We start from the raw sequence: 5000 nt of genomic DNA, 5'->3' as shown, positions 1-5000 counted from the left end.
CGCATGCTGGACATTTTATTACATAGATCACGTATTTTGAGGTGCAATCTAGGTTTTTTTAATTTTGAATGTTTGTATGGGGTTCGTAAATGTGTATGTGTTTCCCTCTAATATTATGTTGCAGACTCCACATCATTGTTTGTTGCGTTTTGTGACTCCTTTTGTTGCGTCTTGATTGAGTTTGGATGAGGTAATAATGCGTTTTAGGTTTTTGGGTTGGCGTTTGCTTTTTATTATTTTTGTTGTTTTAAGGAAATTGTTTAGTTTGCTGTTTTGGTTAAGTAGAACGAGGTTTTTCGTTATCTCTGTGAAAAGCTCTGGGTTGTTTGTGTTGTGTGTGGAGACGTATGTTAGGATTTGTTCTTTGTTTCGTTCTTTAGGGGTTCTCAAATCTTCTACTGCTATATTTGTCGCAAGTTGGATCCCTTTGTCTATAAGTTGTGATGGGTATTTTCTTTTTCTTAAATTTATTCGTAGTTCCTTGAGTCGGATTTTTCGAAGGTTATTGTCCGTGATTATGGTGCATATTCTACGTGCTAGGGTGTAGGGAATTGATTTTATGCAGCTTTTAGGGTGGTGACTTTTAAAGTGTAGGTATTGTTGGGTGTCTGTAGGTTTCTCTCGTTGGAACTACACAACCATCACTTTAAATATATATATATATATATATATACATTAATATATTTATATATATATTAATATATATATATATATTAATATATATTAATATATATATATTAATATATTATATATTAATATATATATATATATACTATGAGCATAGCAATCTTGTTACGATAATAGGTATCCAAAGCATAACAGACACATAATAATATCGAACTCTCTTTAGCCTTTTATCTTGCTGTTTATTGGTAATCTTTTGATATCTTACCTGATAAATATACTCAGATTTATTTTCCGGATAACCCGTACGTTCACACTAGATTTTACGAGGAGTAGTACATATTCGAGGCATGCCAACTTAAGAGTGTTTGGCACCCTATTCAGTTATTTTAATTTATATTAATTGACCATACCTATTAATTATTATTCTACAACTTTTTAACATAGTTTCCTTATATTAATTTTACCTAAAATTCTATATGTACTATATATTTATGTTAAGATTTTCGGTTTGTCGTAAGGTTATATTAAACGAATGTAACTTTTTTATCCTATCTTAAGTAAACCATCATTTATCGGTCCATGCAGTCATTTATCCATTAATACATTATCGTTATTGAGTAAATTTTTATGATACTTACTAATGTTATTAGTTTTATTAAGTTACTTGAATTTTATATATTTGTTCTATATACGGTTTTTATAATCTTATATTTAATTTACTTTGTACTTAACATAATGTATTTACGTTTAAGATTAAAATACTGTGTTGCTCTTATCTATTTAGATTTTAGTTCTTATGAATTGAGTTTATTTTATAATCATGTCCTTATTAGTTTCTTTATTATCAGTAGTTAAATAATTACTGTGTTCTTGTTAATAATTTTCCCATATTCTTTAGGGATGTTGTCTTTCGGTCTGTCGGTCAAATGTGGATTTAACCAGATTCCGTCTATTTTTCTTCTTTACTATTTTTCTCTTGAATTAGGTGCTGGTAATGTATTGCTAATCTGCTCAGTTATTTCCCTATTTTTAATTCTAATTTTGTTGGCCATGTTATATGATAAGCCATTTGTTTTAGTACAGCATATTATTCATTATTATAAATTAATAGTTGTTTGTTTTTCAATAGTTTAAAAATTCTTAAAATGCTTGATATGATTGCCTTTTTCATAGATTTAGGATGATTGGATTTATAGTCTGTATAGAATAAAGTAATGTTATATTTATGGTAAGCTTGAAATATGCAACTAACGATGTTAAATGTTACGTCTAAGTTATATATATTTTGTGGTTTATAACAATAGTTACTGTCGGAAATATTGTATTTGCTATTAGCTTGTTGGTTCTTGGTTGGTTGGTCTGAAATATTTTCTATGAAGCCAATTTTTTAGAGTGCTTCGTTAAGATACGGTGCTGTTTGGTGAAGGATTTCAGAATTTAGGTATATTTCTGAAGTTATTTTTTAATATTGATGATCATGTTTAGTTAGGGTTGGCAAAATCCTTTATTTATCTTATGTCTCATTTGGCGTATTTATTTTTAGAAGGGTTTATTTTATTTACTACTAGGGCTGTGTTAAGGAAATGTACTTTAAGATGGGTTTTAATAGTTATCTTATATCGTAATTAATGGAAAGTTTTTGTTAAGTCCTTTAATAGCTAGACCAGGGTATTAACATTGTAATCGCGTGAATAGCATGACATAGACATAATATCTATAAAGTTCAAAACTGAAACTTACTTTCCAAATCTCTAGCAGACACAGGCAGACATCTGCACTATCATAACCTCATTACTGCATCAAATGTGTCCTTGGGGGTTGTTTTTATTACCGAGGTTTTTTTTTCAAAAAGCAGAAAAAGGTGCTAATACTGCACTATTGTCTCTTTATCTGGTTAAATTGTAAAGTTGGAATGTTAATGTTTTCTGTGGAATATTTTTGTAAATATCTACTAGCATATGCATCTGTGTGACTTTGGTACTTTTTTGAACCAATCGAGAACTGAGTATGTGTTACCACATTAAATTTATTTTTCTAATAGTAAAAACTATTTCTCTGATATTTTCCTCACTGACCAAATATACATTTTAATAAGTCTGCACGATACTTTACATAATGTTATGAATGTCCTTCTCCTCACTAAGCCATTGGTTATGTATTCAATGCCTAATTTCGTAATACTTCTGTAACGCTTTTGGTTTATATATTTGTAACTTCCTTTTTTGTTAATTGGTATTGGTCGAAAATGGGAAGTATAGTTAATTGTAATTTGTCTTACATGCTGTTTCAATTTTTGGTTTTGTCCAAATATATTAGCTCCGTTATTTCTATTAATTATCGCTATTTCAGTAATAAAGTTTATGAAGGAATTTTTGTACGTATATAAATTCTAGTTTGGGAAAAAATCTCTAAGTCCTTTTATAAATTTTCTTAGTTATCTAATATTTCTGGCTATTTAATTGATTTTAACCCGAACGGTTTTTACCGAATTTTTAGTCAAGACTTTCTATCTCATCTTCATTATTATTCTTTAATTTTTGCTAGGCGGATCCTTGTATAGAGCTTGTTACTTGGAGGTATGGTATTCTAGTAGAATATTCCAACGTACATTCCTCTTTTTTCGAGTTTTTTTTTAAGTTGTAGGGTATGTCAGCAAATTTTTGTTTGGTATATATACTTGAATTGTTATCATTAAGCTATTAATATAAAATATTACTCATTTAACAATAATAATAACATTTATAATTTTCCAGTGAAAAAGAGAGATTCACTAGATGTACGCATTAACAGAAAGCATGGTAAACTTTACAGAAAATGACATGTCTATTTGCTTGTATCACAGAAAATATATGATTAAATATAAAACTCTGTAAAACATCCGAGCGTCCCCGCTTGCTTGCTTGAATCTTTTATATCTATATAATTATAAAACTCAAATGACCTTGTAACGGGTGTTGTAACCAATCTTCTTACAAATAAATCAACTTTGACCTGTTGACAACCATGATAACAATTTACAAAGGCGTGTTCCCCATCGCGTTACTTTTCCTTTTTATTAATTCATTCTCCATTTTTAATACACTTTTCTTAAAAAACATTCATACATCTTCATCACTACCAACATAAAAAATAACACCGAAAATATGTTTTTATTTGCGTTACAAATAAATAATCAACACAACAATAAACGTATTGTTTTATTGTGTACGTTTTCAGCGTCACAATTGTTTTTGTTTTTGCGTTTAAATTAAAAGATATATCAAAATTTGAATTTAACTTTAAGTATTATGGCATCTGTTCAGTGCACGTTTTTTACATGGATGTCACCACTAACCAGGGCCCGGAAGCTATTCAAGGATAAGGGTTATTGCGTGTACAGTAAGCAATGGGATAGTATCGTAGTAATCGTTAGTATTGGAGATTTGATAAAGTGCCTTACTTAAGGGGCGGTTCATCAGGAATTTGTTTATGTTGGACTTGAAGACATCCAAGTTGTAGTCAGGTGTGAAACAAGCAAACAGAAGAGACTTCCACGGGCGTGCACTTCTAAGAAAGAAGTTTTGCTCATGGAATCTAAGCTTTGATTTAGGCATAGATAAAGAGTGGGGAATGTTTTTGAGAGTGGTTTTAACTAGACGCGTATTTTTCGTGAAGGATTGGTGAGGGGGGACCAGAGATTGGAGCTACGACGAGCACTTGCCATGGAAATAACGATAAAACAAAAATAGGCTCGCAACGTCTCTTTTGTGGGAGAGGGGTTGCATGGAAGAGAAAAGGGCATACCCCACTAAGCCACGAAGTCTATTTTGTACTCTGTCAAGGCTAGATAGGCTGTTTGTAGCAGCTCGTGCCCAAATGTGGCAGTAGTACTCCATCCTTTGACGTACTTGGCTTTTAAACAGATAGAGAATTGCATCAGCAGTGATATATCTTCTGGAGTGGTAGAAAGATCCCACCATCTTCCCAGAGACCTTGGCAACAGACTTGATGTACGTGTTCCATTTCAGATCAGGAGTAAAGGTCAAATCCAGAAACTTGTCAAAACATGGAGCCTCCCCAAGACGAGAGCCATACATTTCAATTGATGCCAGATGGTGATCAGAGCATTGATTATTTATGGCAAACTACTTATAATTCAATGGCTGTAAGTTTTTTTTTTTTCAAAAATAAAAAATTATAAACAGAAGGACTCATAGAAATGTATCAATATTCTTTTTTCATTTTAATATACTTTCATAGAAATGTTTCTGTTATGTCACAAAAAACTATTTTCTTTACATCACAAGTGTCACGCTCATACATTAATTCCATAGCTAATATAACATAATAACCCAACGGGTCACAGGTAGTCTAGTATATATATATATATATAT

The sequence above is a fragment of the Euprymna scolopes genome, chromosome 3 (genome assembly GCF_053919585.1).
Source record: "Euprymna scolopes isolate OS-2025 chromosome 3, ASM5391958v1, whole genome shotgun sequence".
Lineage (NCBI taxonomy): Eukaryota > Metazoa > Mollusca > Cephalopoda > Sepiida > Sepiolidae > Euprymna > Euprymna scolopes.
The sequence above is the reverse complement of the archived record's forward strand: the minus strand, read 5'-3'. Positions refer to the sequence as shown.